This window comes from Andrena cerasifolii, chromosome 16, assembly GCF_050908995.1.
Source record: "Andrena cerasifolii isolate SP2316 chromosome 16, iyAndCera1_principal, whole genome shotgun sequence".
Lineage (NCBI taxonomy): Eukaryota > Metazoa > Arthropoda > Insecta > Hymenoptera > Andrenidae > Andrena > Andrena cerasifolii.
In genome coordinates, this window is record NC_135133.1 from 10,855,204 (window position 1) to 10,868,446 (window position 13,243).

General features: G+C 50.0%; 1 long non-coding RNA gene across 1 annotated transcript in view; it reads left to right on the forward strand.

The window, feature by feature from the left end:
• Nucleotides 1-5,459: 5,459 nt before the first annotated feature.
• The window catches only part of LOC143377935 (uncharacterized), a 63,382-nt gene continuing 55,598 nt past the window's right edge, over nt 5,460-13,243 (forward strand). The window contains exon 1 of the long non-coding RNA XR_013087444.1: nt 5,460-5,828. This is a non-coding gene — a long non-coding RNA (uncharacterized LOC143377935). The remainder of the gene's footprint in view (nt 5,829-13,243) is intronic.

Here is a 13,243-nt window from a genome sequence, read left to right on the forward strand (position 1 = left end):
GCGCCAACCGACCTGGCCCGGCCCGCAAGCCGACCGAACCACTCGCAGATCTCAACTCCGCGAAATGGTACCGCGTGACGACGTCTCAGAAAATCAACCGGATCAATTATTACGCCTCTCAATCATGATCATCGGCCTCCCTCCGCCCGTCAAATTTATTTCTGGCCTCGTCTCGCGTCTCGGCCTCCCTCTTTCACGAGCGACACATACGACGGAACGAGAAGACGCGAGACGAAGAAAGGGAAAATCTAGCGGACTATCGGCGGACTGCGACCTACTCTCGCGGGTCGCATTTTCCGATTGGTAAGAACGAACAAGTATCGTTTTACGGCGAGTGACAGGGAGCTGTTCTCTTTGCGACGACCAAGGGCGAAAGGAAAAGAGGAGCCGAGAAAAGACGGACGGACGCGGACAATGTCGCCTCGTTTATCAGAGCGGTATTGTGGAGGCATCGTTGCCCTTCTCGACACCCTCTTTGTTGGTTACATCCAGACCGCGAGCCCCGACTACTCAATCCTTTCTTTCATCCCGCCCTCTGCCTACTCTTTTCATTGGCTTTCCGTCTTGCCCGCGGCCGAGCGACAAGAACTCGGAAAGGGGGTGACGCGCTACGGAGCCGGTATGGCCTCGTTCTCGCTTCGCGGTTATCTCTTTATACAGCAATTGTGCTGGGGGAAAAAATGGATCCGACGGGCCACCGTCGCAACTCCCGACAGTTTTAATCAAGCCCGCGATCCGAAAATATCCGTAAAACCACTCGCCGGAGGTGTCGATGCGGAAAGGAATGTCGAGGATGGCGCATTGCATTCCATCGTCGCGCAACGGCCACCAGTTATTCACGAGCAAATTGCCCGTTCGCGTTTCAAAGGGCATTAAAAAAAGAGAAGCGCGAGGGTGGAAACAAAAGCGGAAGAACCAGAACAAAGGTGAAATCGCGCTTTACAACGGGGATGCCGCAACGCCCTGCGCAACTCGCGGCGAGTCGTAATTCTGGCGGAACGAACCACCGTTTTCCCTGATGTTTCGCCCTTACCGAAATTTGTGCCGCTCGTACGACCGAAACGGCCCCCCTAAACTGCGCGATATTTATTATTCGTTGATATCACGCGCCCACCGTCCACCGCGGCTATGTGCTTTTAAGCTTCCATTGCGAACGGGCTTCGCGTTTACGGTTTCCACGGATATTAGCCTGGCGCAGGCACGTTTAACGCGCGACCCGATAAGATCGTCCGCGACATTCTTGCTAATTTGGCAATCTCCGCGAGTCGGGATATGCAGGTACCTGTGTAATATCTCGGGGCTACTTAACGAGATCAGGGGGGGGGAGGGAACGCGCGTGAAGAACGTGGGGCATTTAAGAGCCAATTATACCGCAATTCCAATTGAGAGGAACCGACGAAAGGCCGATAAATTTTTGTGCGCTCACGCGGCAAAAGGAGGGGGCTGTTCGCGGACAAATTGCTCGGTGGTCGGCGCAGGGAAAGAGCGATGTAGGAAAGAGCACTAGAGAGAGCCGCGGGAAAGGGGAAGAAGGGAGATAAAGGTTGAATCGCGATTTAACATCGGTACACGGGAACATCCTGTAGCAGCGGGACCGTAGAGTATCTACGTGGGGCGTTACATAATTTAGCGGCGTGTACGTCGCATAAGTTAGAGGCTCGGTTAAAACCGGGGTGACTATAATTTCATCTCGGCTGGTTATATCTCAGGCCCTAACTCCGACGAAATGTTGAAAATAGTAGTACAACCGATTGCTTTTAAGGAAGACCACCATCCACGGTCGATTCCGTTCCGTTCCGTTCCTACCTCCCCTCCCCCCCCGACTGACTCTTTTCGCCTCGCCTATCGCGCTGGAACGCTCGAATCGGTGATTCGACGAACAAACTTATTCCATCAAAGTAGTTTAAGGAGATCGAATAGCCGATATAAAGTACTCTTCCGCCGTAAACAGGTCGTTTAAGCGCGATGAAATATCCCCCCGTAACGGTCTTTCTCTGATCCTGCTTTTCTTTCGCCCGCGACTTTTCCACGAGGAGGGCCGCGAACGGGATTAGAGAAGGCTGAGTCCACCCGACCCGTTCGTTATCATTAACTTAATGTGCTATGACAATGGCTGCGCAGGAAAGACGTTTAATTTATAATTGGGAAGAGCTTAGAAGACTAGGGTTTTTATTCGCCGTTATACCAACGTATAGGTATGTTTTGCGCGGCGCGGGCCGCGGGCTACGCGAGAGCCCATTATTCCTCCTAAGATAAGGAAAATAATATTTTTTTCCGGCTAAATTTGAATATTTCATTTTTCTTACGGTACCGGCCGCCGTTAATCTCTCGACTTATCCACTTTCGCATTGTGCCGCCTTCTCAGCCAAGGTACGATTTGCGCTAATTACCGCGCGAATTATTTCCACGTGAGCGCGTCAAGTGAGCAGCGAGGATCGTTAGATAGGGGACTGGAGAGGCTATACACGTTACAATGCAATGATATCGCGAGGATATCTGGTTGAGAACGTTATTTAGAATAGCAAAGGTGCGCGTACCAGATTGATAGAAAAGCATCGTGTCTATTAACGGGATATGTTCGTGGCCACATCGAATGGGACCCGCCCAGCGCGCTCCCACAAAAGGGTACCGGGGGATATTGCTTGAAATTTCTGGAATCTTCGAAATGACCGGCGCCCGAACGCCGGTCATAGATTTCGACGTAAGTCACGAGGAAATGGGCCGCACCAGGTACGTGCCCGTTTTCCTGGGCGCCCACAACCGAACCCAATACAATCTCGAATCTCCGGCTGCTACGTTATGACGTAATAATTTAACCTCGTGAATGCGGACGACTCGTAAAGCCGTCCTTCGGGGGCGTTTAACTTGCTTTTAATGATTCCAAGGCGTGGACAGACCTGATCCGGATTTTTGAACGGTGCGCTGCAGCGCCGGGGAAATTAGCCGGCTTGAAACGGTGCCGGTGCCGGCGCCGGCCACCTCGCAACCCCTGTTAGCCCACTCTCATCCGTGATATCCACGGGCAAGGTATGCAACAAACGATCCAGTTTAACGGCGAACGCGACCACGAAACGAGTGATAAGAAACGATTTTTATACGACCGATCCCTCCTCCCCCGATCCCTTTTTCAATAAAACAAGAAATATTGCTTGCATTTTCCTGGTCCTTCTACATAAAAAATAACGAAGCTAGCCGATTGCTGAAACAAGATATTATTCGTGCGATTAAATCCAATAAATTAATCGGGTAATTAGCGAATGTCCCAGTGCGGAAGCGTCGTCCTATCTCGTAAAGAAATCCATTTATCGATCGCGGCCGAAAAATTCGACGGGCAAAGAAATACCGAAAGCACAGTAAACCGAAATCTTGGAATTGACGGCAATGCACGAGGAGCGGAAGAAAGAACCTGCGAAACTACCTGTCTCGCCGGTCGGACTCCCACATCTGGTCGGCACGTGGGTTTCCCTCAGGTGCTCGTTCCCGAAAACATTGTGGTCCTGACGGTCACCAACCCCCGGCGAATAGCTACCCTCGCCTAACCCCGGCGTAACTAGCGGATCTCAGGTGCGAGGCGAGTTCCCCAACATGTGTTTCGTATTAGCAACGCAGCGGACCTTCCTTTACCCGCCGTTAAACGGCCCGGCCCGAATGAATCGTGAGAAAGCGCGCCGGGGATGCTTCTGCATCTGGCTTAAATCGTTTTATTGGCATCGGCAAGTTCCTGCGAAGGATGGAGCACTTGGACACCGTTTCCACAGAATTTCCTCGAAAATCCTGACCCGAGACAAAAACCTTTCCACGCTGCGATAACAATGCCTTCTAGACTCTTTCACTCTTCAAACGCCCTGCACGTAATTCCAGAAATTTCTTACGCCAATACTTATCCTATCCTGTTAACCCTAATGCATTTTCATCGCGCCGATATTGTACCTATACCATCGTCCCCGCTAATTAAATGCACGATATAACCATAATCAAGTAATCGCCGAATAAATTAGCAACTTCATTGCTTCTTTCTCTATCATAATTATCACTGAACGAGAAAAGCTGGCGCCATAGATACATATTTCAAAATACTTTAACGATTGTGCGCCAATGGACGTGTTAATGATATTAAGATGAAAAAATTTTCACTCACCACTGACGAAGTAGCTTCGTGGACGTAGTACGTTGATCAGTGGAAGAGCAGCGACAATGTCCTCATCGATTCCGAGCTCTCCCAGGAAAAATACGATGCCAGCACAAACCGAAGCACAAAGCACATAGGCACTCGCGATAACGAACGAAAACCGCGTAACCCCGACCGACACACTCACTGGCGACGCGATATAAATTATAAACGTATTTCAACGTTTCGACTGTTCTCCGATCGCGCACATACGCGAAATCTTCGAAAGGTTGCGTTGACCGAGGCAGCGTCGATCTGTACAAACAAATAATATCGTGAGCGTAAGGTCAACAAGGGAACATCTCGGACCCGGAAATTTCAAAAATTCTGAAACTTTGCAAATATGTAGGGAATTTCCTCCTGATCACAACGGAATTTTTGTTTGCTGCCTAAATTCACTCTAAGGGACTGTACTTGACCCCTGAAAATCCGGTTATTTTCCAATTTTGTCTTATAACTCGTAAACTGTAAAATAATTTTTTTACCAAATGATAGATCTAATTAAAAGAAGTAACTTTTGTCCGGAAACTTTTTTTCTATCTCTTACATTTCGCGAGTTATAACACAAAATCGAAAAATAGCCGAATTTTTGGCAGTTAATTTCAGCAAACAAAAATTGCGTTGTAATCAGGAGAAAATCCCCTACATATTCACAAAGTTTCAGAATTTTTTGAATATTCGGGTTCGGGATGTTCCCTTGTAAGAGACTATGTTATTCTGCCACGCAACGGTACCGACGATGCGAGCAAGCGAGCGACCGAATAAACACGAGCCCCACCTTTCGACACCCTTGCCCTTGACTTCTCAAATAAACAACGATGCTCCAAATCGGTTTGCGAAGCCACGGGCCACGATACGCCACGTTATTCAAGCTCCAACCATGTAGAACAAAACTTTAGTGTTCTTACCGATAAACGACGCTACCAAGGAAAGGACTGACCGCCATTACTGTCCACATTTTTCCCGCCTTTTCCGTTCCTTGCTGGAACACCAGCGCCGCGTAAGTGTCGCGTTAAATGGCGGAAACGATAATTTGACCACTAATAGAGATCGACGACAGTGACGCCATCGTCGTTTAGTCGCGTTCGCGGACAGTGGCCCCGGGTGGTCGCGAAAAAACGTTGTCGCTTTAAAATTAGTGCTATGTTATTCTGCCACGCAACGGTACCGACGATGCGAGCGAGCGAACGAGCGACCGAATAAACACGAGCCCCACCTTTCGACACCCTTGCCCTTGACTTCTCAAATAAACAACGATGCTCCAAATCGGTTTGCGAAGCCACGGGCCACGATACGCCACGTTATTCAAGCTCCAACCATGTAGAACAAAACTTTAGTGTTCTTACCGATAAACGACGCTACCAAGGAAAGGACTGACCGCCATTACTGTCCACATTTTTCTCGCCTCTTCCGTTCCTTGCTGGAACAACAGCGCCGCGTAAGTGTCTCGGTAAATGGCGGAAACGATAATTTGACCACTAATAGAGATCGACGACAGTGACGCCACCGTCGTTTAGTCGCGTTCGCGGACAATGGCCACGGGTGGTCGCGAAAAAACGTTGTCGCTTTAAAATTAGTGCTAAAAAGTGAAAGTGAAGTACCATATCCAGGATGACCGAGGGCGAGATGATATTCGCGAGATGATCGCAATGATATTTCGGTGAGTGTGCACCCGTTACGTTTCACATACTTGATCACGGCAAGAGTTCTTCCCAAGACGCCGTGGCACCACAACGATCATTCGCACGCCAACTCTTTTCCACGGTCTGATACCCATTAATATCAGCAAAGGTGTTCATATCTTCGTCTGGAATTCCGTTCAAGCGCTCGATTAGATCGATTACTTCGAAAAGTTTGAGGCATGTTAATCGCGTTAACGATCCTTGTTCGTCGCGAGGGGGGAGGTAACCGCCGGCACGTCGGCGGGAATGACAAGAAAACGCGCCATAATCCGCGAAAGGGCCAACTCTTTTCCACGGTCTGATACCCATTAATATCAGCAAAGGTGTTCATATCTCCGTCTGGAATTCCGTTCAAGCGCTCGATTAGATCGATTACTTGGAAAAACTTTGAGGCATGTTAATCGCGTTAACGATCCTTGTTCGTCGCGAGGGGGGAGGTAACTGCCGGCACGTCGGCGGGAATGACAAGGAAGCGCACCATAATCCGCTAAAGAGCCAACTCTTTTCCACGGTCTGATACCCATTAATATCAGCAAAGGTGTTCATATCTCCGTCTGGAATTCCGTTCAAGCGCTCGATTAGATCGATTACTTGGAAAAACTTTGAGGCATGTTAATCGCGTTAACGATCCTTGTTCGTCGCGAGGGGGGAGGTAACCGCCGGCACGTCGGCGGGAATGACAAGAAAACGCGCCATAATCCGCGAAAGGGCCAACTCTTTTCCACGGTCTGATACCCATTAATATCAGCAAAGGTGTTCATATCTCCGTCTGGAAATCCGTTCAAGCGCTCGATTAGATCGATTACTTCGAAAAGTTTGAGGCATGTTAATCGCGTTAACGATCCTTGTTCGTCGCGAGGGGGGAGGTAACTGCCGGCACGTCGACGGGAATGACAAGGAAGCGCACCATAATCCGCTAAAGAGCCAACTCTTTTCCACGGTCTGATACCCATTAATATCAGCAAAGGTGTTCATATCTCCGTCTGGAATTCCGTTCAAGCGCTCGATTAGATCGATTACTTGGAAAAACTTTGAGGCATGTTAATCGCGTTAACGATCCTTGTTCGTCGCGAGGGGGGAGGTAACCGCCGGCACGTCGGCGGGAATGACGAGAAAGCGCGCCATAATCCGCTAAAGGCTTAAGCGATAATTGTTTAGCTCGCACAGTTAAAGTTTCAGTCGAAACTCTGGGAGTAACTGGATATTAGCCTTCGTCATCTTCGCTTCCATCCTTTTCCCTCTCGCGAGCAGCCGTGACTGGCTCGTTCGCTATGGGGCGAAATAAGGAAGGAAGGAAGGAAGCGTCGTTGGACGAGAGGACGAGAGACGGCTAATGCGTTTGTCTGCCATAGAATATCTCGGCTCTGATTGCGGATCTTCTGTCGCGAGCCTCCGACTCCCGTGCTCTGGTTTTATTAGTTTTAAACACGCGTTAAATAAAACGAGGCTAAGCCGGCCGTCCCGAGATCAGACCGTGGTTTAGAGACGTAAACGTTCTTTAGGACGAGACAGTGGCAAGGGCGGAGGCCCTCCCCCCTCGTCTTCATCCTCGCCCTCGCCATCGCCCTTGCCCCTGCCTCCGTGCCGTTCGGTTAGAATTTCGCCCGAAAACGCAAGATTTTCGTGAGCGTGGGATACAGGGAAACTGCTGCGCAGTAAATTGTAGGCAAATCAGGAAATACTAGCCACTTTGGAAATTATATTGCCGCGGTGTTTCTTTTCCCCTATTTTTATAGCGTTTGTTACCTCGATCGGCACGTATACGGGGTGCTTCAGAACGACAAGGAAGTTTTCCTTAAAGCTCAGCGATGACATAATAATATCGAACGCGCGATCCACGTGTCGCGAAAACAAATGTAGGAGTGTCGCTTTCCTTGATAACGTTAGTTTTCGTGAATTCGAGGGGGTAGGAAAAGTTAATGGCATCGTTCAGGGTGGATCGTGATTCCGCAGAAAATGAGACCTTTTTTCGAAGAGAAAGAATACTGTTTCCCGGATGAAAGTAGCTCATTCGTAGCGGATCGACCCCGCGTTTAATTAGGCAGCTTCTTCTCTCCGAGGTAGTCCCCAGGAGAGCAAAAAGAATCACGAGGCGAGACCGTCTCGGGAAAGTCCTTCCTCTTCGGTAGCACGCGGTCCCTCTCAATCAGCGCGCGGATTACGCTTTTAATTCATTTTTTTAACTAACTCGATCGTGTCTCGTCTCACCCAATCGGAGACAGAAGCACTTGTTCCCGCAATGCGAGCAGATCTGTTGGATGGAAACGGAACAGGAAGGGGGAAGAGGGTCGTAATTTTCTACAAACACCGGCAACAATTCCTTACTACGTTAAACATTTTCTTATGCAAATCAGACGCCCCGATGCTTCTCACCTGTTTCTTCTTTTCCGAGGGAATCTGTTTTTCGTTGCTGGCAGCCCTCTTTTTTTCCACAATGCGAAATGATTTAATTCTCCCGTGGCCATCGATAAACTGGAGATTTTCGGTTAGAGATAGGTGACTCGCGGGGCGAGGGTGGAAGGAGGGTAGCATACGGTGCGTCGCAGCTTCGTTTTCCTCTCGAGCCATTATTGCTTATCAGACCGCACCCCCCTGCGATCCGACTTTCCGCCCCTGGTCCCGAATTGCGTGGAATTGTGTCTTGGTTCATTCTCCGGCCTCCCTTTTTTCCCCCAGCGAATGAATGGCCATAAACGTAAACCGTGTTCTTTTAAGTGAGGCGCGTTTAAAAAGATCGCCAGGGCATGTATGAGCGGCGGGGTTTTGAGGGAATGGTTTCTCTCTCTCTCTCTCTGCCGCTGCCACCCTCCCGTGCTTCTCTTTCCCTTCCTTTCGCTTTCGCCGGCTATCTCTCTCTCCGTCCTGCGTTCTAGATCGCGTAAAAGCAGGGAGACTAAGCGGTACGTAGCGCGGTGGTATAGGATCCGAGAGAGCCCGGTTCTCAAGAGGGTGGGTAGTTTAGAGGAAGGCGTAGTAGGGTAGGCTTCGCGCGGATAGTAATATTCTTGAACCCCCAAGAGAAGGCTTACTGCAATAACCCCCGCGGCTCAAACTCAAAACCCACCGTTCACTCTATGTATCTCTTTTACCCCCTGCGCCTCCACCCACTTTCCTTTACCCTGCTGCTGCTCCACCTCCTACACGTCCCTGGCTCGCTATAAATCTTAGCCACCTTTAAAGCGGACGAGCGGGACACGCGGCATCATCCTCCGGTCGGGAAGTCTTCCTCGAGAGCTCGTGCCTCGGTCCTCGACGGAACCGAGCAAACCGAGATGGGGATGCGTAGGATTTTCTCCGTTTCCTTTCCCGTATTTTGTCACCCCTCGGCGATACGTCGCACGGCAATTCCATTAAACGCGCGGCTGTAATACCGATAATGATATTACCGAAATTAATCACTCGGATAAGATTTGCATACTGGAATGCTTTGGAATCGGGGGTGGGGAGGGGGGGGGGGGGGTAACGGTGACGAAATTGAAGATAAATGATACCTCTCGGGAATATGCGCGTTTCTACGTCCGTGCGTTTATAGGTGTATACCTAAAAAGGCAGGCGAATGAGTTAATTCGAGTGATTCGTTGCTCTCCGGGGCTCTCCGAGGCCTGTGCCGTTGAATTTCATAACCTCCGCCTCGTTTATCTCCGTACATACGATATGTATCTCGCTACATCGATCTGATAACGAGTTTACTGGGTGCTACCTCGTCTATCCGCTATCTAACCTGATCTACCGGCTACGGACTACCTCCGAGTCCAGCCTAATGTTATAATTTTCCCCGTCGGACCTTACATCGCGGTTGCGCGTACCAAAATGTCCAGCTTTATCGTCCAATCCGTCCCCTGATTTTCTCCATCGTTTTTGTTTTCGTTTAACGGGGGAATATTGCCGAGGGATAAATTCCGCGATATCCGTTGCCGCGGTGAATTTTCTATCTCGGTGACTATCGGGATTTTACGGTGAAATTTGGAGAATGAAAACGGCCGGGTAATACCCCGGCACGTTGCACGGGCTTTCAGCTTCAAGTGCTTGTGCTTTCTCTGCCTCTCGCGGAGGCACCTCCTTCTCGAAATTAGTAGGAGCTGATCGAGGGGTAGAAAAAAAATTGGCGGCAATAAAAATAAATTACATGCATCGTAACGCCCGGTAGTACCGGCGGGAGAGCTCGCAGGCATCCATCCTGCTTGCATACTTCGGGTCCTGATTAAAATTGGGGTGCGGTGGGAGAGAAGCGATCGGTTTGCCCCGGGCCTCGCTCCTACGGGAGACTGTCGTTTTCTGTCCTTTTTCTCTCCCCCCCCCCCCCCCCCCGTCTTTCGCCTCCTCTCGGTCGTTTTGCCTGGCTGGAAATCGTAGTCGCTCGACGCAACGCAGATGTTGGAATTAACCGGCGCGCGTACGCTCGCAGCCTTCGATTCGTACTCGTCCTTCTGAACCAGCTCTTCAACGACGTCGCGACTCCGTACATTCGTTGCCCTTTATCTTAATCGTAGCTCGCGAACGGTTCACGACCGACGAGCCACGTTTGCGGAGGAACGAGCCGGTTGTCCATATTTGTCGACGGAGAGTAACGCGCGCTACGCGAGCGCTCTTGCCGGGAGCCGCTCACAGAGTTTTCGATCGGCAATCGGATCTCGGTCATGATTCATTCGATTAGCAACGGAAGTTCCCCCTCTAGTTATCAGTAAATCGAGCGGCGCGAGTGGAAGGGTGGTAGGCAGAGATAACCGTATCCTGTTACCCGTGCGTTTTGCATGCGCCGCTTTAAAGAAATACCAGAAACGCAACCAAGTTCTGCGTAACGAAGAAAACCTCGATGCCGTAGAGGGGGAGGAGAGGATAGCGGTGGATAGAAGGAGAGGTAGAGAGATAGCCTGTGGTTAGAGCAGCTCGCGTAGGCGTAAGAAACTTGCCTCTCTGGAAGTAAGAGGAGCGCCGCAACGTGCGAGCTGTATCGACGCCGCGCGCCGTTCAGGTACTGTTTTCGCATTTATTTAAAGCACAAGGACACCTAGTCGAGTCCAGGCTTTGCAGTCCGGTCGCAAAGTGCCAAGATGTGTCCTCGTCCGCGTAATCGAGTCGGGAGGCTAGAACGAGACGGAAAAGTCGACGGAGAAACGTAAAGTAAAGGAAAGACACGGGGGCCGCGTCTCGCCGCGCTGCTCCGCGTTCATTACGCGCCATTACTCGTAATAAATCGTCGCCGGTAATAGCCAGCCATCGAAATCCTTAATGATTAAGGATCAAACGATATAATCGCGTTAATTGCCATTATCGACGCTGATCGCCACTACCGGCAGCTACTTATTTGCGCTGATTTCACCTGCGCTGCGCCCTCGACCTCTCTCTTCTCCTTCTCTTCTTCGAGTTTCACACGCCACGGTGTCGCCATTCCCCCCTTCGTTCGATAATTATCCTAAATCTTCCCCCGTCGGACTCTCGTCGCCGTTCATTCGGACGTCGATCCTTGGAAATCTCACGGACGAAATTATTCGACGACAGAACGGGTCGGTGTCAGCTGAACGGGAACAGCTGAGAGGGCAGTGTAGAGTGGGATACCTGCGATGGGCAATAACTTCCTGGGAAATGATGTCCCCGCGGTGAAGCGGTAACCCACGGATTACGGGGACGTCCACCTCGTTGTCAAACGATCGCGTGTAGCGTGCACCACCGCGCCAAGTGCGCTCGTGTGTACGCGTGGGCGGCTACGAGTTTGTTTGTAAACCGCCTCTCCTCGATCAAGCCCTCCCCGGTCCCATTGCCCTCGGATCCGGTCCTTCGATCCTTTCAGGATTAAGATCATCCATGTAAAATCGCTCGGCGTAAATACGCAACGGAATAACGTGCCACTTTGAATCGAAAGTTAGAGTAGGCCAATGTCTAAATGTCTATCTCGTAGCAATTCGTAGCGTTACAAAGAAAGTCGAGAATGGCAGCGGAATAGCGGTGGGTGGAAGTCAAATACAATCTGCAGAAAATTACCTTTTTTAAAAAAAGCTACAAAAAGGTGCGACAAGTTTTATTAATGTGCTATATTTACCTTTACAAAAATTGCGCCAATTATAACAATGGCTATTTATAGAAACAAAAACTGTATTAAATAATATTAAGCAGATATATTTTTATTTTATTCAAAATACTTGGCGTTTCGAAACCCGAAAAAATGTTAATTGTTTTAGTTTTAATAATTTCCAATAACTCCGTTACGATCTAAAATACATCAACATATACGTATTAGCAACGCAAATTCGGGGCGCAAATTTGCATTGAAATATCTCAGCTCATAAGACACTTTTCTTGAGTAAATCAAACTCAAGCTATCCATTAAGACCGTTGAAAATCTAATCGGATCAACCATTATTGAGATTCGATAATCGAAGGGTTCTTGATAGCGGGTCGTGGCGTAATATAGACACTCTTTGTCTCGCGTTGTCTACCGTGTCTCTTGATAGGAATAGCACAAGCATCAAAGGGAAGACGATTCTTCGAGGCAGTTATCGCGAACGAAGTAGAGCCGTCGAAAGACAAGGCATACAGTTTTATTAATGGTCCGCCCGTGCGCATAAACACTTTACGTAAGGGTATTATCGATCCATAAATCGGGGCCTACACACACCGTCATCGCCCATCCCGTTCTATCAGCCGAACCACCTATCGTCGATCATCGAGTCTATTGTAAACGTCCACGCAAGATAAGCAATGTTCGCGTATCGTTTTTCGTCGCACCCACTGGATTCCTCGCGCCCTCGTAATCCACGCGATCGTCCCCGGCCGACTTGATTGGCCACGCTCTGGCAAAAGAATGGGATCGTTGTTTTTCAAAGACGAACAACCCTGGACCGCGGAGGAAAGCAAAATGCTTTTAATTTTATCGGGGAATCTGCTGACGGTGTTTCGGCCCGGAAACATTTTAATTTGCATTTAATCCGGGCCGACGTGCAGGAGTTGGAGCGCGTACGCGTCTGGCTGGGCGCGGGCTCCTGTCGTCATTATCGTAACAGGATTGCAACAGTAATTCAAGAGGCGTATCCTCGAGCAGCGTGCCAACGTCAGACGCGCTGGAATCTCCCGTTTTCGATGTCGTGCGGGGACCCGTAGGCCGTAGGCGAGATCGATTTCTCCGCGAGGCGATCAGGAGGTTCTCGTCGAGGATAAAATCGTCCCCGGGCACGGGACACGCGCTCTTCCCGGAGCTGAAAGTGCGTGCTCGCGGCGCATTCTCGTTATAATTGCACGTCGCCTGGCTGAAACGCGATCTGGATCGCGTGACCGTTTGCCTGGTAGCGTTGACGACGCGACGCGGAGGATGGCCCGGTGAAGCTGCTGGGTGTTGCGGGTTGCGGCCACTTGGTAGCCGGTGCCTGGTTCCCGGTTCCCGGTTCCCGGTTCCCGGTTC